This window comes from Archocentrus centrarchus, chromosome 6 (genome assembly GCF_007364275.1).
Source record: "Archocentrus centrarchus isolate MPI-CPG fArcCen1 chromosome 6, fArcCen1, whole genome shotgun sequence".
Lineage (NCBI taxonomy): Eukaryota > Metazoa > Chordata > Actinopteri > Cichliformes > Cichlidae > Archocentrus > Archocentrus centrarchus.
The window spans coordinates 27,252,864-27,275,904 of record NC_044351.1 but is presented as its reverse complement, the minus strand read 5'-3'; the positions used below and the strand labels follow the sequence as shown (position 1 = coordinate 27,275,904).

At 37.8% G+C, this 23,041-nt stretch overlaps 1 protein-coding gene across 1 annotated transcript in view; it reads left to right on the top strand.

Moving 5' to 3' along the window:
• The window catches only part of ptprja (protein tyrosine phosphatase receptor type Ja), a 59,363-nt gene that overhangs the window by 18,224 nt on the left and 18,098 nt on the right, over positions 1 to 23,041 (top strand). The gene's annotated exons all lie outside the window — the stretch shown is intronic.

Here is a 23,041-nt window from a genome sequence, read left to right as displayed (position 1 = left end):
TCCTCTTGTTTCTTTTTTGACACAGCTTGTGATCTTTTTTTCTTCTGTTTTTTTGATTTCTTATTCCTCCTCATGTTTTTGCTCTCCACTCACGGAGCCTGAAGTAGTCAGAGATCTCACTACTACTGAAATCAAAGCATCCTCTATATTTCTGAATTGGATAATAATTAATAATAATTATAATTAACAAATAATGCTTTTAAAAAAAAATTATATCCTGATGCATGAAACCTCAGAAATAGAAGGAGTGTGTTTCATTTTTCACATAACACTACTTCCCACAGTCTTTCTTCTTCCTCCTCATGTATTTGCTCTCCACTCACAGAGCCTGAAGTAGTCAGAAATCTCACTGTTACTGGTTTCACAACATCTTCCGTGTCTGTAAACTGGACTGAACCAGAGGGAAACAGCTCTTTCTATAGAGTACAGTGGACACATGGAGACACAAATCTATCTCTAAATGTGTCTGACACATTTACAAACATTACTAACCTGACGGCTGGTGTCCAGTATAGAATAATTGTCAGTGCAGTGGCAAATGATGGTCAAACAGTAGGACAGAGTACCTCTGTCACCCACTATACAAGTAAGTAAGCATTTAAAAATTGTTTATCCAGTGAATTCATATATATCAGGATACTTTGTAGACAAAAGCAAAACTCTTCTATGATCACAAGTGGGATAAAAATCAAAGAAAAGTATCATTAGAAGTCCAGATACCTGAATTTTTGGAAATAGGAGTTCAGGTATCTCAGCGCTGAGTTTGTAGTAGGTTGTGGGTGAGCTGACTTCATGTTTGGCTTCACCTACAATGATACTTGTAGACAGGACAAAGATGCTGTGAGAAACAAAGGTTTGGATCTCTTTTTTGGTCCCCTTTAGTTTTTTCCATAAGCGTCTTGTACAACATGTTACTGGTTATGTCGTTTCACTGTGACTTTAACACAAATATTGTAGACAGTTTTTGACATTCTTACCTATATGACAGTAAAAAATACAGTCATCTGAAAAAGAAAGTTGACCCTCTTTGAATTCTAAGGTTTAAATATCAAAAAACCAAAGCCACAATGCAGACGCAATGTACAACAAACTAAGTACACCCTTACTGCCACCATAAGAATTAGGAGGGGACGTAGCAGCCAGGTGGTGCTTATCAAATGCACTTGATTAATTAATCATCAGTGAGTGTGAGCACGTCTATGAAAGCAGAAATGTTGGCAGCTAGCTGGTCTGGACCCTTCAGGTATGTGTCAACACAATGCCAGGGAGGAAAAACATGACCTTAGAGCAACAATTGTTGCTGCCCATCAGCAACAATTATTCCTTCAAAGGGTTATAACGCCATTCCCAAACAATGTGAAATCTATCATTATAGAGTAAGAAAAACTATTGACAAGTGGAAGAGATTCAAGACAGTTGTCAATCGTCCCAGGAGTGGCCGTCAGTACAAACTTCACCAAAGATCAGATCATGTGTTGATGTTCATTTGAGCTTGTCTTGAAATCAGCCTAGAACCTGATAATTAACAAATAATGCTTTTTAAAAAAAAAAAATTATATCCCGATACACGAACCCTTAGAAATGGAAGGAGTGTGTATCATTTTTCACATAACACTACTTCCCACAGTCTTTGTTATTCCTCCTCATGTATTTGCTCTCCACTCACAGAGCCTGAAGCAGTCAGAGATCTCACTACTACTGAAATCAAAGCATCCTCTATATTTCTGATTTGGACACAACCAGAGGGTGAAAGGTCTTTCTATAGAGTCGAGTGGACAAATGGAACAACAAAGTGGAACATCAGTGTCACTGAAACTAAACTAAATGTCACTGATCTGATTCCTGGAGTGCGCTACAGTTTTTCTGTCATAGCAGTGACTGGAGATAACAAAACAGAAAGTGGCATAGAAACAATTTCACATTATACAAGTAAGATGAAGAGTATTTTTTTTTTGCTGGCCGGGGTGCTCATGTCCTGTTTTGTTTTACTGCTTTTCTATTCTTTTATTCACTGAAGGTGAAGTCATTAATTCAAAGTGGAATAATTGAGGATTTTGATCAGAATTTTGAGGCTGAATATGCTTTTGATATAAGAATGATGTTTGTTGTTGAATCAGACTGATTTTCCTGACATGTTCTTTCATGTCCTAATTCATTCAGTCCTCTTGTTTCTTATTAACACAGTTAGTGTTTTTTGGGCTTTCTTATTCCTCCTCATGTATTTGCTCTCCACTCACAGAGCCTGAAGTAGTCAGAAATCTCACTGTTACTGGTTTCACAACATCTTCCGTGTCTGTAAACTGGACTGAACCAGAGGGAAACAGCTCTTTCTATAGAGTACAGTGGACACATGGAGACACAAATCTATCTCTAAATGTGTCTGACACATTTACAAACATTACTAACCTGACGGCTGGTGTCCAGTATAGAATAATTGTCAGTGCAGTGGCAAATGATGGTCAAACAGTAGGACAGAGTACCTCTGTCACCCACTATACAAGTAAGTAAGCATTTAAAAATTGTTTATCCAGTGAATTCATATATATCAGGATACTTTGTAGACAAAAGCAAAACTCTTCTATGATCACAAGTGGGATAAAAATCAAAGAAAAGTATCATTAGAAGTCCAGATACCTGAATTTTTGGAAATAGGAGTTCAGGTATCTCAGCGCTGAGTTTGTAGTAGGTTGTGGGTGAGCTGACTTCATGTTTGGCTTCACCTACAATGATACTTGTAGACAGGACAAAGATGCTGTGAGAAACAAAGGTTTGGATCTCTTTTTTGGTCCCCTTTAGTTTTTTCCATAAGCGTCTTGTACAACATGTTACTGGTTATGTCGTTTCACTGTGACTTTAACACAAATATTGTAGACAGTTTTTGACATTCTTACCTATATGACAGTAAAAAATACAGTCATCTGAAAAAGAAAGTTGACCCTCTTTGAATTCTAAGGTTTAAATATCAAAAAACCAAAGCCACAATGCAGACGCAATGTACAACAAACTAAGTACACCCTTACTGCCACCATAAGAATTAGGAGGGGACGTAGCAGCCAGGTGGTGCTTATCAAATGCACTTGATTAATTAATCATCAGTGAGTGTGAGCACGTCTATGAAAGCAGAAATGTTGGCAGCTAGCTGGTCTGGACCCTTCAGGTATGTGTCAACACAATGCCAGGGAGGAAAAACATGACCTTAGAGCAACAATTGTTGCTGCCCATCAGCAACAATTATTCCTTCAAAGGGTTATAACGCCATTCCCAAACAATGTGAAATCTATCATTATAGAGTAAGAAAAACTATTGACAAGTGGAAGAGATTCAAGACAGTTGTCAATCGTCCCAGGAGTGGCTGTCAGTACAAACTTCACCAAAGATCAGATCATGTGTTGATGTTCATTTGAGCTTGTCTTGAAATCAGCCTAGAACCTGATAATTAACAAATAATGCTTTTTAAAAAAAAAAAAAATATCCCGATACACGAACCCTTAGAAATGGAAGGAGTGTGTATCATTTTTCACATAACACTACTTCCCACAGTCTTTGTTATTCCTCCTCATGTATTTGCTCTCCACTCACAGAGCATGAAGCAGTCAGAGATCTCACTACTACTGAAATCAAAGCATCCTCTATATTTCTGATTTGGACACAACCAGAGGGTGAAAGGTCTTTCTATAGAGTCGAGTGGAGAAATGGAACAACAAAGTGGAATATCAGTGTCAATGAAACTAAACTAAATATCACTGATCTGATTCCTGAAGTGCGCTACAGTTTTTCTGTCATAGCAGTGGCTGGAGATAACAAAACAGAAAGTGGCATAGAAACAATTTCACATTATACAAGTAAGATGAAGAGTATGATTTTTTGCTGGCCGGGGTGCTCATGTCCTGTTTTGTTTTACTGCTTTTCTATTCTTTTAGTCACTGAAGGTGAAGTCATTAATTCAAAGTGGAATAATTGAGGATTTTGATCAGAATTTTGAGGCTGAATATGCTTTTGATATAAGAATGATGTTTGTTGTTGAATCAGACTGATTTTCCTGACATGTTCTTTCATGTCCTAATTCATTCAGTCCTCTTGTTTCTTATTAACACAGTTAGTGTTTTTTGGGCTTTCTTATTCCTCCTCATGTATTTGCTCTCCACTCACAGAGCCTGAAGTAGTCAGAAATCTCACTGTTACTGGTTTCACAACATCTTCCGTGTCTGTAAACTGGACTGAACCAGAGGGAAACAGCTCTTTCTATAGAGTACAGTGGACACATGGAGACACAAATCTATCTCTAAATGTATTTGACACATTTACAAACATTACTAACCTGACGGCTGGTGTCCAGTATAGAATAATTGTCAGTGCAGTGGCAAATGATGGTCAAACAGTAGGACAGAGTACCTCTGTCACCCACTATACAAGTAAGTAAGCATTTAAAAATTGTTTATCCAGTGAATTCATATATATCAGGATACTTTGTAGACAAAAGCAAAACTCTTCTATGATCACAAGTGGGATAAAAATCAAAGAAAAGTATCATTAGAAGTCCAGTTACCTGAATTTTTGGAAATAGGAGTTTAGGTATCTCAGCGCTGAGTTTGTAGTAGGTTGTGGGTGAGCTGACTTCATGTTTGGCTTCACCTACAATGATACTTGTAGACAGGACAAAGATGCTGTGAGAAACAAAGGTTTGGATCTCTTTTTTGGTCCCCTTTAGTTTTTTCCATAAGCGTCTTGTACAACATGTTACTGGTTATGTCGTTTCACTGTGACTTTAACACAAATATTGTAGACAGTTTTTGACATTCTTACCTATATGACAGTAAAAAATACAGTCATCTGAAAAAGAAAGTTGACCCTCTTTGAATTCTAAGGTTTAAATATCAAAAAACCAAAGCCACAATGCAGACGCAATGTACAACAAACTAAATACACCCTTACTGCCACCATAAGAATTAGGAGGGGACGTAGCAGCCAGGTGGTGCTTATCAAATGCACTTGATTAATTAATCATCAGTGAGTGTGAGCACGTCTATGAAAGCAGAAATGTTGGCAGCTAGCTGGTCTGGACCCTTCAGGTATGTGTCAACACAATGCCAGGGAGGAAAAACATGACCTTAGAGCAACAATTGTTGCTGCCCATCAGCAACAATTATTCCTTCAAAGGGTTATAACGCCATTCCCAAACAATGTGAAATCTATCATTATAGAGTAAGAAAAACTATTGACAAGTGGAAGAGATTCAAGACAGTTGTCAATCGTCCCAGGAGTGGCTGTCAGTACAAACTTCACCAAAGATCAGATCATGTGTTGATGTTCATTTGAGCTTGTCTTGAAATCAGCCTAGAACCTGATAATTAACAAATAATGCTTTTTAAAAAAAAAAAAATATCCCGATACACGAACCCTTAGAAATGGAAGGAGTGTGTATCATTTTTCACATAACACTACTTCCCACAGTCTTTGTTATTCCTCCTCATGTATTTGCTCTCCACTCACAGAGCCTGAAGCAGTCAGAGATCTCACTACTACTGAAATCAAAGCATCCTCTATATTTCTGATTTGGACACAACCAGAGGGTGAAAGGTCTTTCTATAGAGTCGAGTGGACAAATGGAACAACAAAGTGGAACATCAGTGTCACTGAAACTAAACTAAATGTCACTGATCTGATTCCTGGAGTGCGCTACAGTTTTTCTGTCACAGCAGTGGCTGGAGATAACAAAACAGAAAGTGACATAGAAACAATTTCACATTATACAAGTAAGATGAAGAGTATGATTTTTGATGATCAGGTTGCTCATTCCCTCTTATGTTTTACTGTTTTATTTTTGAATCTGTTTTTCTTATAGTTTATTCACTTTTCTATTATATTATTCACCGAAGGTGAAATGTTTCATTTACAAAGGCAAAATTTGGATTTTTTTTTTATCAGGATAATGAGGCTTAAATGTTTTTGATATAGTGAGGGCTTTTTTTCTTTTTCACCAGACCCATTTTATTCTCCTGTCCTTTTCTATACTACTTCATCCTGTCTTGTCTTTCCTTATTTGGTATAGCCTGTGGTGATTTTTTTTCCTTTTTTAATATGTATCCTCATATATGTGCTCTTCACTCACAGAGCCTGAAGTCGTCAGGAATCTCACTATTACTGATTTCACAACATCGTCTGTATCAGTGAACTGGACTAAACCAGGGGGAAACAGCTCTTTTTATATAGTACAGTGGACAGATGGACAAAATGTAAATGTGAATGACACTTTTAAGAATATTACTGGCCTGACTGCTGGGGTCCAGTATGAAATAAATGTCACTGCAGTGGCCGATGATGGTCATACACAAGGACAGACAGCTACAATCACCCAGTATACGAGTAAGCATTCAAATGTGCCAAGAACCTGGTGCAGCGCTGACGTTTTGCTTGTGATTAGCATTTGCCATCAATAGTGATTTGTTTCTTTTTTTCTCAATTTTGAATGTTTTTCCTTTTCTATGCATCTAATCTATTTCCATAATGTTAGGCTTGTGTGCTGCTTCTCTACCCTTTGTTGTTTTATTAGTCGCTGAAGTTGAAAAAAGAAATTTGAAAAAGAATCATGGAGAATCAAAAAATGGTTGAAACTGTTTTATATACAGGTGATGTTTCTGTTCAATCAGACTGGTTTTACTGATGTCTCCTTTCATGTCCTACTTCATTCAGTCCTCTTGTTTCTTATTAACACAGTTAGTGTTTTTTGGGCTTTCTTATTCCTCCTCATGTATTTGCTCTCCACTCACAGAGCCTGAAGTAGTCAGAAATCTCACTGTTACTGGTTTCACAACATCTTCCGTGTCTGTGAACTGGACTGAACCAGAGGGAAACAGCTCTTTCTATAGAGTACAGTGGACACATGGAGACACAAATCTATCTCTAAATGTGTCTGACACATTTACAAACATTACTAACCTGATGGCTGGTGCCCAGTATAGAATAATTGTCAGTGCAGTGGCAAATGATGGTCAAACAGTAGGACAGAGTACCTCTGTCACCCACTATACAAGTAAGTAAGCATTTAAAAATTGTTTATCCAGTGAATTCATATATATCAGGATACTTTGTAGACAAAAGCAAAACTCTTCTATGATCACAAGTGGGATAAAAATCAAAGAAAAGTATCATTAGAAGTCCAGATACCTGAATTTTTGGAAATAGGAGTTCAGGTATCTCAGCGCTGAGTTTGTAGTAGGTTGTGGGTGAGCTGACTTCATGTTTGGCTTCACCTACAATGATACTTGTAGACAGGACAAAGATGCTGTGAGAAACAAAGGTTTGGATCTCTTTTTTGGTCCCCTTTAATTTTTTCCATAAGCGTCTTGTACAACATGTTACTGGTTGTGTCGTTTCACTGTGACTTTAACACAAATATTGTAGACAGTTTTTGACATTCTTACCTATATGACAGTTAAAAAATACAGTCATCTGAAAAAGAAAGTTGACCCTCTTTGAATTCTAAGGTTTAAATATCAAAAAACCAAAGCCACAATGCAGACGCAATGTACAACAAACTAAGTACACCCTTACTGCCACCATAAGAATTAGGAGGGGACGTAGCAGCCAGGTGGTGCTTATCAAATGCACTTGATTAATTAATCATCAGTGAGTGTGAGCACGTCTATGAAAGCAGAAATGTTGGCAGCTAGCTGGTCTGGACCCTTCAGGTATGTGTCAACACAATGCCAGGGAGGAAAAACATGACCTTAGAGCAACAATTGTTGCTGCCCATCAGCAACAATTATTCCTTCAAAGGGTTATAACGCCATTCCCAAACAATGTGAAATCTATCATTATAGAGTAAGAAAAACTATTGACAAGTGGAAGAGATTCAAGACAGTTGTCAATCGTCCCAGGAGTGGCCGTCAGTACAAACTTCACCAAAGATCAGATCATGTGTTGATGTTCATTTGAGCTTGTCTTGAAATCAGCCTAGAACCTGATAATTAACAAATAATGCTTTTTAAAAAAAAAAAAAAATTATATCCTGATACACGAAACCTTAGAAATGGAAGGAGTGTGTATCATTTTTCACATAACACTACTTCCCACAGTCTTTGTTATTCCTCCTCATGTATTTGCTCTCCACTCACAGAGCCTGAAGCAGTCAGAGATCTCACTACTACTGAAATCAAAGCATCCTCTATATTTCTGATTTGGACACAACCAGAGGGTGAAAGGTCTTTCTATAGAGTCGAGTGGACAAATGGAACAACAAAGTGGAACATCAGTGTCACTGAAACTAAACTAAATGTCACTGATCTGATTCCTGGAGTGCGCTACAGTTTTTCTGTCATAGCAGTGGCTGGAGATAACAAAACAGAAAGTGGCATAGAAACAATTTCACATTATACAAGTAAGATGAAGAGTATTTTTTTTTGCTGGCCGGGGTGCTCATGTCCTGTTTTGTTTTACTGCTTTTCTATTCTTTTAGTCACTGAAGGTGAAGTCATTAATTCAAAGTGGAATAATTGAGGATTTTGATCAGAATTTTGAGGCTGAATATGCTTTTGATATAAGAATGATGTTTGTTGTTGAATCAGACTGATTTTCCTGACATGTTCTTTCATGTCCTAATTCATTCAGTCCTCTTGTTTCTTATTAACACAGTTAGTGTTTTTTGGGCTTTCTTATTCCTCCTCATGTTTTTGCTCTCCACTCACAGAGCCTGAAGTAGTCAGAAATCTCACTGTTACTGGTTTCACAACATCTTCCGTGTCTGTGAACTGGACTGAACCAGATGGAACCAGCTCTTTCTATAGAGTACAGTGGGCACATGGAGACACAAATCTATCTCTAAATGTGTCTGACACATTTACAAACATTACTAACCTGACGGCTGGTGTCCAGTATAGAATAATTGTCAGTGCAGTGGCAAATGATGGTCAAACAGTAGGACAGAGTACCTCTGTCACCCACTATACAAGTAAGTAAGCATTTAAAAATTGTTTATCCAGTGAATTCATATATATCAGGATACTTTGTAGACAAAAGCAAAACTCTTCTATGATCACAAGTGGGATAAAAATCAAAGAAAAGTATCATTAGAAGTCCAGATACCTGAATTTTTGGAAATAGGAGTTCAGGTATCTCAGCGCTGAGTTTGTAGTAGGTTGTGGGTGAGCTGACTTCATGTTTGGCTTCACCTACAATGATACTTGTAGACAGGACAAAGATGCTGTGAGAAACAAAGGTGTGGATCTCTTTTTTGGTCCCCTTTAGTTTTTTCCATAAGCGTCTTGTACAACATGTTACTGGTTGTGTCGTTTCACTGTGACTTTAACACAAATATTGTAGACAGTTTTTGACATTCTTACCTATATGACAGTAAAAAATACAGTCATCTGAAAAAGAAAGTTGACCCTCTTTGAATTCTAAGGTTTAAATATCAAAAAACCAAAGCCACAATGCAGACGCAATGTACAACAAACTAAGTACACCCTTACTGCCACCATAAGAATTAGGAGGGGACGTAGCAGCCAGGTGGTGCTTATCAAATGCACTTGATTAATTAATCATCAGTGAGTGTGAGCACGTCTATGAAAGCAGAAATGTTGGCAGCTAGCTGGTCTGGACCCTTCAGGTATGTGTCAACACAATGCCAGGGAGGAAAAACATGACCTTAGAGCAACAATTGTTGCTGCCCATCAGCAACAATTATTCCTTCAAAGGGTTATAACGCCATTCCCAAACAATGTGAAATCTATCATTATAGAGTAAGAAAAACTATTGACAAGTGGAAGAGATTCAAGACAGTTGTCAATCGTCCCAGGAGTGGCCGTCAGTACAAACTTCACCAAAGATCAGATCATGTGTTGATGTTCATTTGAGCTTGTCTTGAAATCAGCCTAGAACCTGATAATTAACAAATAATGCTTTTTAAAAAAAAAAAAAATTATATCCTGATACACGAACCCTTAGAAATGGAAGGAGTGTGTATCATTTTTCACATAACACTACTTCCCACAGTCTTTGTTATTCCTCCTCATGTATTTGCTCTCCACTCACAGAGCCTGAAGCAGTCAGAGATCTCACTACTACTGAAATCAAAGCATCCTCTATATTTCTGATTTGGACACAACCAGAGGGTGAAAGGTCTTTCTATAGAGTCGAGAGGACAAATGGAACAACAAAGTGGAACATCAGTGTCACTGAAACTAAACTAAATGTCACTGATCTGATTCCTGGAGTGCGCTACAGTTTTTCTGTCATAGCAGTGGCTGGAGATAACAAAACAGAAAGTGGCATAGAAACAATTTCACATTATACAAGTAAGATGAAGAGTATTTTTTTTTGCTGGCCGGGGTGCTCATGTCCTGTTTTGTTTTACTGCTTTTCTATTCTTTTAGTCACTGAAGGTGAAGTCATTAATTCAAAGTGGAATAATTGAGGATTTTGATCAGAATTTTGAGGCTGAATATGCTTTTGATATAAGAATGATGTTTGTTGTTGAATCAGACTGATTTTCCTGACATGTTCTTTCATGTCCTAATTCATTCAGTCCTCTTGTTTCTTATTAACACAGTTAGTGTTTTTTGGGCTTTCTTATTCCTCCTCATGTTTTTGCTCTCCACTCACAGAGCCTGAAGTAGTCAGAAATCTCACTGTTACTGGTTTCACAACATCTTCCGTGTCTGTAAACTGGACTGAACCAGAGGGAAACAGCTCTTTCTATAGAATACAGTGGACACATGGAGACACAAATCTATCTCTAAATGTGTCTGACACATTTACAAACATTACTAACCTGACGGCTGGTGCCCAGTATAGAATAATTGTCAGTGCAGTGGCAAATGATGGTCAAACAGTAGGACAGAGTACCTCTGTCACCCACTATACAAGTAAGTAAGCATTTAAAAATTGTTTATCCAGTGAATTCATATATATCAGGATACTTTGTAGACAAAAGCAAAACTCTTCTATGATCACAAGTGGGATAAAAATCAAAGAAAAGTATCATTAGAAGTCCAGATACCTGAATTTTTGGAAATAGGAGTTCAGGTATCTCAGCGCTGAGTTTGTAGTAGGTTGTGGGTGATCTGACTTCATGTTTGGCTTCACCTACAATGATACTTGTAGACAGGACAAAGATGCTGTGAGAAACAAAGGTTTGGATCTCTTTTTTGGTCCCCTTTAGTTTTTTCCATAAGCGTCTTGTACAACATGTTACTGGTTGTGTCGTTTCACTGTGACTTTAACACAAATATTGTAGACAGTTTTTGACATTCTTACCTATATGACAGTAAAAAATACAGTCATCTGAAAAAGAAAGTTGACCCTCTTTGAATTCTAAGGTTTAAATATCAAAAAACCAAAGCCACAATGCAGACGCAATGTACAACAAACTAAGTACACCCTTACTGCCACCATAAGAATTAGGAGGGGACGTAGCAGCCAGGTGGTGCTTATCAAATGCACTTGATTAATTAATCATCAGTGAGTGTGAGCACGTCTATGAAAGCAGAAATGTTGGCAGCTAGCTGGTCTGGACCCTTCAGGTATGTGTCAACACAATGCCAGGGAGGAAAAACATGACCTTAGAGCAACAATTGTTGCTGCCCATCAGCAACAATTATTCCTTCAAAGGGTTATAACGCCATTCCCAAACAATGTGAAATCTATCATTATAGAGTAAGAAAAACTATTGACAAGTGGAAGAGATTTAAGACAGTTGTCAATCGTCCCAGGAGTGGCCGTCAGTACAAACTTCACCAAAGATCAGATCATGTGTTGATGTTCATCTGAGCTTGTCTTGAAATCAGCCTAGAACCTGATAATTAACAAATAATGCTTTTTAAAAAAAAAAAAAATATCCCGATACACGAACCCTTAGAAATGGAAGGAGTGTGTATCATTTTTCACATAACACTACTTCCCACAGTCTGTTATTCCTCCTCATGTATTTGCTCTCCACTCACAGAGCCTGAAGCAGTCAGAGATCTCACTACTACTGAAATCAAAGCATCCTCTATATTTCTGATTTGGACACAACCAGAGGGTGAAAGGTCTTTCTATAGAGTCGAGAGGACAAATGGAACAACAAAGTGGAACATCAGTGTCACTGAAACTAAGCTAAATGTCACTGATCTGATTCCTGGAGTGCGCTACAGTTTTTCTGTCATAGCAGTGGCTGGAGATAACAAAACAGAAAGTGACATAACAACAATTTCACATTATACAAGTAAGATGACGAGTATAATTTTTTGTGGTCAGGCTCCTTATATAGTACCATGTTTTCATTTCTATTTCTTTATTTTATCATGAACTGTTTTTTCTTCTCTTTTTTTGTTCTGTTTTTATTTCATTAGAACTTTAATTTTTTATCAACTGGAAAGGAATAACGAAGCTTTTTTAAAATCACACTAATGATGCTTAATATGCTTTCAGTGTTAGAATGAAGCTATTCTAATTAGACTGTTTTAATGGGTTAGTGTGGTATTGTATCATATCCTTTACCAGAGCACTGTGGTGTTTTCCCATATCTGTTAGCTGTTTAATATGTGTAGCTTGGCTTACCTAGATAATGGCATAGAGTGTAATCTTCACATATTTTATCCAAGCACACTCTTTCCTGAATCACCTGTAAATTTTATTCACATTATTCACTCAGTGTTTGAGAAATTTGCTATTAGCATTGTTTTAAGCTGATTAATTAGCAGCACGGCTTCTTCTTCTTCTTCCCTCCCGCACTACTCTGCTCTGTTAGTGAGATTTTCAATTATTCCTTGACCACCTTTAGCTGTAACGATACTCGAAGCAAATGTAGCCTTTTTGTAGCATTAGAAGCCAGGCTCAGTGAATTGTAGGCCCAGCTCTGCACCTTGGAACCTCAGGTAGTTCCCCAGGCCCTTGTAGTGGGTGTGGACCATTGTAGATTTGTGCCCTGTGTCATGGCCGGGGAGGAAGCGGACGAGGAAGGACAAACATGCAGGACTCCGGAGATGGGCATAACTTAAAGGCATTTATTAATGTAGGGAAAAACAATACAAAAAACCGTTCAGAAGGGAGACGAAGGGGAACCACAGGGAGCACAGGAACACACGGGCACACAACATCAACGACGCGACAGAGAACAAATGAAAACTGAGGGCTTAAATACACAATGGGTAATCAGGGCAAGAGGAAACAGCAGGGAACAACAGGTGAGGCAAATGAAACTAATCACACGGGGGGAAGCAAAACTAGACACGAAGCACAGGGAAATCATACTGACAAAATAAAACAGGAAGTGATAAACCAAGGAACACGCAGACGAGTCACAACACGGGGAACAAGACAAACATACTGGGAGGAGAAGCTCAGGAAATAAACTAAACACAAAACGCTGGGCAAACGGCCCAGGACGTGACACCCTGTTGCTCTCCTCCAGAGATTATTGTCTACAATTCATGACAGGTATAAAACAAAACAAACTTCCAGTCATTGTCTTCTGCTCATTCGGGGCTGGGTCCCAGGGGCGGCATCCTGAACAGTGAAGCCTAGGCCTCCCACTGCCCCAGCCTCCTCCTCCAGCTTACCCCTGATTCAGTCGTTAGCGCTTGGTCTTTGTAGAGCTCCAATATAACCTACTTAAGTGGCCGATGTTGTTGCTGCCAATTATGTTTTATGCAAGTACATTGCATGTTTTAATTACCTTTTGATTGTGTCCCGGTGTTTTACATGCGGTGCCCGACATAAACATAAAATGCTGGAACTTTTTTTCTCTCCTGGGTTTTACTCTTTGCTGTGGTCGTTTTTTTTTTTTAAGGTGCAAAAACATTTGTTTTTTGTTTTCTCCAGTTGTAGGGACAATAACTGGAAATGAAGGAAAGGAAGGGCCTTTCTCCATTACTTTAGTGACAGTATCAGGCTAAGATTAACAAAGTAATGGCATTTCTCTATAAGGTTGTCAGGGCTGCACCGCCACCTGGTGGCCGATGACTGCATAACATTTAGGACAAATATTTACTGGCACAAGGTGTCAATTAAAACTTTAATTAAAAGGCTAACCGACTAGTGACCATAGTGATGATTTGTTGACTAGTCCCGCACATCCCTAATTCTGTTTTACAGAGACCTGGTTACAACACGATGAATATCTTAATTTAAACGAATCGACATCCTTGAGTCACACTAACTGTCAGAATGTTTGAAGCACAGGTTGAGGAGGAGAATTTCTCCACCTTATTAATTTATCAAAGGCCCTGATACAGTTTTAATTCATTTATAGCTCCAAGTCTTAGCCTTGTTTGGAAAACTTAAAAATTCTTTTTTTAAATTATCTATTGCCTTCAGCTCACAGGCCCGTCTTCTGTGTAACCAACTCCCAGTTTAGATTCAGTAGACACCTTCTCTGTTTTTAAGATTAAGCTTAAAACTTTCATTTTTTGATCAAGCCTATACATGTAGAAGGGCTTGATCATGTGACCCTGGACCATCCCTTAGTTATGCTGCAATAGGCCTAGGGTGTTCCCATGATGCAGTGTGTTTCTTTTCATTCATCTCTTTTTCATCTCACAGATCCCTTTTTCCTTCCCACTGTCACCAAATGCTTGCTCATAGAGGGTCATTTTTACCGTTGTGTTTTCTCTGTAATCATTGTAGGGTCTTTACCTTACAATATGAAGTGTCTTGAGGAGACTATTGTGATTTGGTGCTATATAAATAAAACTGAATTGAAATTGAACGGAATGGAATGACATAGTCCTACATCACTCATTCAGTTCTCTTGCTTGTTATTTAGCACAGTCAGTGGTTATTTGCTTGACTTTTTTCTCTTGCTTGTAGAAATCAGGGATCTCATTGTCACTGAAATCAGGACATCCTCTATATTTCTGATTTGGACACAACCAGAGGGTGAAAGGTCTTTCTATAGAGTCGAGTGGACAAATGGAACAACAAAGTGGAACATCAATGTCACTGAAACTAAACTAAATGTCACTGATCTGATTCCTGGAGTGCGCTACAGTTTTTCTGTCATAGCAGTGGCTGGAGATAACAAAACAGAAAGTGACATAGAAACAATTTCACATTATACAAGTAAGATGAAGAGTATTTTTTTTTTGCTGGCCGGGGTGCTCATGTCCTGTTTTGTTTTACTGCTTTTCTATTCTTTTATTCACTGAAGGTGAAGTCATTAATTCAAAGTGGAATAATTGAGGATTTTGATCAGAATTTTGAGGCTGAATATGCTTTTGATATAAGAATGATGTTTGTTGTTGAATCAGACTGATTTTCCTGACATGTTCTTTCATGTCCTAATTCATTCAGTCCTCTTGTTTCTTATTAACACAGTTAGTGTTTTTTGGGCTTTCTTATTCCTCCTCATGTTTTTGCTCTCCACTCACAGAGCCTGAAGTAGTCAGAAATCTCACTGTTACTGGTTTCACAACATCTTCCGTGTCTGTGAACTGGACTGAACCAGAGGGAAACAGCTCTTTCTATAGAGTACAGTGGACACATGGAGACACAAATCTATCTCTAAATGTGTCTGACACATTTACAAACATTACTAACCTGACGGCTGGTGTCCAGTATAGAATAATTGTCAGTGCAGTGGCAAATGATGGTCAAACAGTAGGACAGAGTACCTCTGTCACCCACTATACAAGTAAGTAAGCATTTAAAAATTGTTTATCCAGTGAATTCATATATATCAGGATACTTTGTAGACAAAAGCAAAACTCTTCTATGATCACAAGTGGGATAAAAATCAAAGAAAAGTATCATTAGAAGTCCAGATACCTGAATTTTTGGAAATAGGAGTTCAGGTATCTCAGCGCTGAGTTTGTAGTAGGTTGTGGGTGAGCTGACTTCATGTTTGGCTTCACCTACAATGATACTTGTAGACAGGACAAAGATGCTGTGAGAAACAAAGGTTTGGATCTCTTTTTTGGTCCCCTTTAGTTTTTTTCACAAGCGTCTTGTACAACATGTTACTGGTTGTGTCGTTTCACTGTGACTTTAACACAAATATTGTAGACAGTTTTTGACATTCTTACCTATATGACAGTAAAAAATACAGTCATCTGAAAAAGAAAGTTGACCCTCTTTGAATTCTAAGGTTTAAATATCAAAAAACCAAAGCCACAATGCAGACGCAATGTACAACAAACTAAGTACACCCTTACTGCCACCATAAGAATTAGGAGGGGACGTAGCAGCCAGGTGGTACTTATCAAATGCACTTGATTAATTAATCATCAGTGAGTGTGAGCACGTCTATGAAAGCAGAAATGTTGGCAGCTAGCTGGTCTGGACCCTTCAGGTATGTGTCAACACAATGCCAGGGAGGAAAAACATGACCTTAGAGCAACAATTGTTGCTGCCCATCAGCAACAATTATTCCTTCAAAGGGTTATAACGCCATTCCCAAACAATGTGAAATCTATCATTATAGAGTAAGAAAAACTATTGACAAGTGGAAGAGATTTAAGACAGTTGTCAATCGTCCCAGGAGTGGCCGTCAGTACAAACTTCACCAAAGATCAGATCATGTGTTGATGTTCATCTGAGCTTGTCTTGAAATCAGCCTAGAACCTGATAATTAACAAATAATGCTTTTTTTAAAAAAATTATATCCTGATACACGAAACCTTAGAAATGGAAGGAGTGTATTTCATTTTTCACATAACACTACTTCCCACAGTCTTTGTTATTCCTCCTCATGTATTTGCTCTCCACTCACAGAGCCTGAAGCAGTCAGAGATCTCACTACTACTGAAATCAAAGCATCCTCTATATTTCTGATTTGGACACAACCAGAGGGTGAAAGGTCTTTCTATAGAGTCGAGTGGACAAATGGAACAACAAAGTGGAACATCAGTGTCAATGAAACTAAACTAAATGTCACTGATCTGATTCCTGGAGTGCGCTACAGTTTTTCTGTCACAGCAGTGGCTGGAGATAACAAAACAGAAAGTGACATAGAAACAATTTCACATTATACAAGTAAGATGAAGAGTATGATTTTTGATGATCAGGTTGCTCATTCCCTCTTATGTTTTACTGTTTTATTTTTGAATCTGTTTTTCTTATAGTTTATTCACTTTTCTATTATATTATTCACCGAAGGTGAAATGTTTCATTTACAAAGGCAAAATTTGGATTTTTTTTTATCAGGATAATGAGGCTTAAATGTTTTTGATATAGTGAGGGCTTTTTTTCTTTTTCACCAGACCCATTTTATTCTCCTGTCCTTTTCTATACTACTTCATCCTGTCTTGTCTTTCCTTATTTGGTATAGCCTGTGGTGATTTTTTTTCCTTTTTTAATATGTATCCTCATATATGTGCTCTTCACTCACAGAGCCTGAAGTCGTCAGGAATCTCACTATTACTGATTTCACAACATCGTCTGTATCAGTGAACTGGACTAAACCAGTGGGAAACAGCTCTTTTTATATAGTACAGTGGACAGATGGACAAAATGTAAATGTGAATGACACTTTTAAGAATATTACTGGCCTGACTGCTGGGGTCCAGTATGAAATAAATGTCACTGCAGTGGCCGATGATGGTCATACACAAGGACAGACAGCTACAATCACCCAGTATACGAGTAAGCATTCAAATGTGCCAAGAACCTGGTGCAGCGCTGACGTTTTGCTTGTGATTAGCATTTGCCATCAATAGTGATTTGTTTCTTTTTTTCTCAATTTTGAATGTTTTTCCTTTTCTATGCATCTAATCTATTTCCATAATGTTAGGCTTGTGTGCTGCTTCTCTACCCTTTGTTGTTTTATTAGTCGCTGAAGTTGAAAAAAGAAATTTGAAAAAGAATCATGGAGAATCAAAAAATGGTTGAAACTGTTTTATATACAGGTGATGTTTCTGTTCAATCAGACTGGTTTTACTGATGTCTCCTTTCATGTCCTACTTCATTCAGTCCTCTTGTTTCTTATTAACACAGTTAGTGTTTTTTGGGCTTTCTTATTCTTCCTCATGTTTTTGCTCTCCACTCACAGAGCCTGAAGTAGTCAGAAATCTCACTGTTACTGGTTTCACAACATCTTCCGTGTCTGTGAACTGGACTGAACCAGAGGGAACCAGCTCTTTCTATAGAGTACAGTGGACACATGGAGACACAAATCTATCTCTAAATGTGTCTGACACATTTACAAACATTACTAACCTGATGGCTGGTGTCCAGTATAGAATAATTGTCAGTGCAGTGGCAAATGATGGTCAAACAGTAGGACAGAGTACCTCTGTCACCCACTATACAAGTAAGTAAGCATTTAAAAATTGTTTATCCAGTGAATTCATATATATCAGGATACTTTGTAGACAAAAGCAAAACTCTTCTATGATCACAAGTGGGATAAAAATCAAAGAAAAGTATCATTAGAAGTCCAGATACCTGAATTTTTGGAAATAGGAGTTCAGGTATCTCAGCGCTGAGTTTGTAGTAGGTTGTGGGTGAGCTGACTTCATGTTTGGCTTCACCTACAATGATACTTGTAGACAGGACAAAGATGCTGTGAGAAACAAAGGTTTGGATCTCTTTTTTGGTCCCCTTTAGTTTTTTCCATAAGCGTCTTGTACAACATGTTACTGGTTGTGTCGTTTCACTGTGACTTTAACACAAATATTGTAGACAGTTTTTGACATTCTTACCTATATGACAGTAAAAAATACAGTCATCTGAAAAAGAAAGTTGACCCTCTTTGAATTCTAAGGTTTAAATATCAAAAAACCAAAGCCACAATGCAGACGCAATGTACAACAAACTAAATACACCCTTACTGCCACCATAAGAATTAGGAGGGGACGTAGCAGCCAGGTGGTGCTTATCAAATGCACTTGATTAATTAATCATCAGTGAGTGTGAGCACGTCTATGAAAGCAGAAATGTTGGCAGCTAGCTGGTCTGGACCCTTCAGGTATGTGTCAACACAATGCCAGGGAGGAAAAACATGACCTTAGAGCAACAATTGTTGCTGCCCATCAGCAACAATTATTCCTTCAAAGGGTTATAACGCCATTCCCAAACAATGTGAAATCTATCATTATAGAGTAAGAAAAACTATTGACAAGTGGAAGAGATTTAAGACAGTTGTCAATCGTCCCAGGAGTGGCTGTCAGTACAAACTTCACCAAAGATCAGATCATGTGTTGATGTTCATCTGAGCTTGTCTTGAAATCAGCCTAGAACCTGATAATTAACAAATAATGCTTTTTAAAAAAAAAAAAATATCCCGATACACGAACCCTTAGAAATGGAAGGAGTGTGTATCATTTTTCACATAACACTACTTCCCACAGTCTGTTATTCCTCCTCATGTATTTGCTCTCCACTCACAGAGCCTGAAGCAGTCAGAGATCTCACTACTACTGAAATCAAAGCATCCTCTATATTTCTGATTTGGACACAACCAGAGGGTGAAAGGTCTTTCTATAGAGTCGAGAGGACAAATGGAACAACAAAGTGGAACATCAGTGTCACTGAAACTAAACTAAATGTCACTGATCTGATTCCTGGAGTGCGCTACAGTTTTTCTGTCATAGCAGTGGCTGGAGATAACAAAACAGAAAGTGGCATAGAAACAATTTCACATTATACAAGTAAAATGAAGAGTATTTTTTTTTGCTGGCTGGGGTGCTCATGTCCTGTTTTGTTTTACTGCTTTTCTATTCTTTTATTCACTGAAGGTGAAGTCATTAATTCAAAGTGGAATAATTGAGGATTTTGATCAGAATTTTGAGGCTGAATATGCTTTTGATATAAGAATGATGTTTGTTGTTGAATCAGACTGATTTTCCTGACATGTTCTTTCATGTCCTAATTCATTCAGTCCTCTTGTTTCTTATTAACACAGTTAGTGTTTTTGGGCTTTCTTATTCCTCCTCATGTTTTTGCTCTCCACTCACAGAGCCTGAAGTAGTCAGAAATCTCACTGTTACTGGTTTCACAACATCTTCCGTGTCTGTGAACTGGACTGAACCAGAGGGAAACAGCTCTTTCTATAGAGTACAGTGGACACATGGAGACACAAATCTATCTCTAAATGTGTCTGACACATTTACAAACATTACTAACCTGACGGCTGGTGTCCAGTATAGAATAATTGTCAGTGCAGTGGCAAATGATGGTCAAACAGTAGGACAGAGTACCTCTGTCACCCACTATACAAGTAAGTAAGCATTTAAAAATTGTTTATCCAGTGAATTCATATATATCAGGATACTTTGTAGACAAAAGCAAAACTCTTCTATGATCACAAGTGGGATAAAAATCAAAGAAAAGTATCATTAGAAGTCCAGATACCTGAATTTTTGGAAATAGGAGTTCAGGTATCTCAGCGCTGAGTTTGTAGTAGGTTGTGGGTGAGCTGACTTCATGTTTGGCTTCACCTACAATGATACTTGTAGACAGGACAAAGATGCTGTGAGAAACAAAGGTTTGGATCTCTTTTTTGGTCCCCTTTAGTTTTTTTCACAAGCGTCTTGTACAACATGTTACTGGTTGTGTCGTTTCACTGTGACTTTAACACAAATATTGTAGACAGTTTTTGACATTCTTACCTATATGACAGTAAAAAATACAGTCATCTGAAAAAGAAAGTTGACCCTCTTTGAATTCTAAGGTTTAAATATCAAAAAACCAAAGCCACAATGCAGACGCAATGTACAACAAACTAAGTACACCCTTACTGCCACCATAAGAATTAGGAGGGGACGTAGCAGCCAGGTGGTGCTTATCAAATGCACTTGATTAATTAATCATCAGTGAGTGTGAGCACGTCTATGAAAGCAGAAATGTTGGCAGCTAGCTGGTCTGGACCCTTCAGGTATGTGTCAACACAATGCCAGGGAGGAAAAACATGACCTTAGAGCAACAATTGTTGCTGCCCATCAGCAACAATTATTCCTTCAAAGGGTTATAACGCCATTCCCAAACAATGTGAAATCTATCATTATAGAGTAAGAAAAACTATTGACAAGTGGAAGAGATTTAAGACAGTTGTCAATCGTCCCAGGAGTGGCCGTCAGTACAAACTTCACCAAAGATCAGATCATGTGTTGATGTTCATCTGAGCTTGTCTTGAAATCTGCCTAGAACCTGATAATTAACAAATAATGCTTTTTTAAAAAAAATTATATCCTGATACACGAAACCTTAGAAATGGAAGGAGTGTATTTCATTTTTCACATAACACTACTTCCCACAGTCTTTGTTATTCCTCCTCATGTATTTGCTCTCCACTCACAGAGCCTGAAGCAGTCAGAGATCTCACTACTACTGAAATCAAAGCATCCTCTATATTTCTGATTTGGACACAACCAGAGGGTGAAAGGTCTTTCTATAGAGTCGAGTGGACAAATGGAACAACAAAGTGGAACATCAGTGTCAATGAAACTAAACTAAATGTCACTGATCTGATTCCTGGAGTGCGCTACAGTTTTTCTGTCATAGCAGTGGCTGGAGATAACAAAACAGAAAGTGACATAGAAACAATTTCACATTATACAAGTAAGATGAAGAGTATGATTTTTGATGATCAGGTTGCTCATTCCCTCTTATGTTTTACTGTTTTATTTTTGAATCTGTTTTTCTTATAGTTTATTCACTTTTCTATTATATTATTCACCGAAGGTGAAATGTTTCATTTACAAAGGCAAAATTTGGATTTTTTTTTTATCAGGATAATGAGGCTTAAATGTTTTTGATATAGTGAGGGCTTTTTTTCTTTTTCACCAGACCCATTTTATTCTCCTGTCCTTTTCTATACTACTTCATCCTGTCTTGTCTTTCCTTATTTGGTATAGCCTGTGGTGATTTTTTTTCCTTTTTTAATATGTATCCTTATATATGTGCTCTTCACTCACAGAGCCTGAAGTCGTCAGGAATCTCACTATTACTGATTTCACAACATCGTCTGTATCAGTGAACTGGACTAAACCAGTGGGAAACAGCTCTTTTTATATAGTACAGTGGACAGATGGACAAAATGTAAATGTGAATGACACTTTTAAGAATATTACTGGCCTGACTGCTGGGGTCCAGTATGAAATAAATGTCACTGCAGTGGCCGATGATGGTCATACACAAGGACAGACAGCTACAATCACCCAGTATACGAGTAAGCATTCAAATGTGCCAAGAACCTGGTGCAGCGCTGACGTTTTGCTTGTGATTAGCGTTTGCCATCAATAGTGATTTGTTTCTTTTTTTCTCAATTTTGAATGTTTTTCCTTTTCTATGCATCTAATCTATTTCCATAATGTTAGGCTTGTGTGCTGCTTCTCTACCCTTTGTTGTTTTATTAGTCGCTGAAGTTGAAAAAAGAAATTTGAAAAAGAATCATGGAGAATCAAAAAATGGTTGAAACTGTTTTATATACAGGTGATGTTTCTGTTCAATCAGACTGGTTTTACTGATGTCTCCTTTCATGTCCTACTTCATTCAGTCCTCTTGTTTTTTTGTTTTTTCATTTGCCACAGCCAGTGGTCTTTTTTTTTTTTTGGTCTTGGCATTCTTCTTCATGTTCATGTATTTACTCTCCACTCACAGAGCCTGAGGTGGTCTGGCATCTTAATGTCATTGAAATCAGGACATCCTCTATATTTCTGATTTGGACACAACCAGAGGGTGAAAGGTCTTTCTATAGAGTCGAGTGGACAAATGGAACAACAAAGTGGAACATCAGTGTCAATGAAACTAAACTAAATGTCACTGATCTGATTCCTGGAGTGCGCTACAGTTTTTCTGTCACAGCAGTGGCTGGAGATAACAAAACAGAAAGTGACATAGCAACAATTTCACATTATACAAGTAAGATGAAGAGTATGATTTTTGATGATCAGGTTGCTCATTCCCTCTTATGTTTTACTGTTTTATTTTTGAATCTGTTTTTCTTATAGTTTATTCACTTTTCTATTATATTATTCACCGAAGGTGAAATGTTTCATTTACAAAGGCAAAATTTTGATTTTTTTTTTATCAGGATAATGAGGCTTAAATGTTTTTGATATAGTGAGGGCTTTTTTTCTTTTTCACCAGACCCATTTTATTCTCCTGTCCTTTTCTATACTATTTC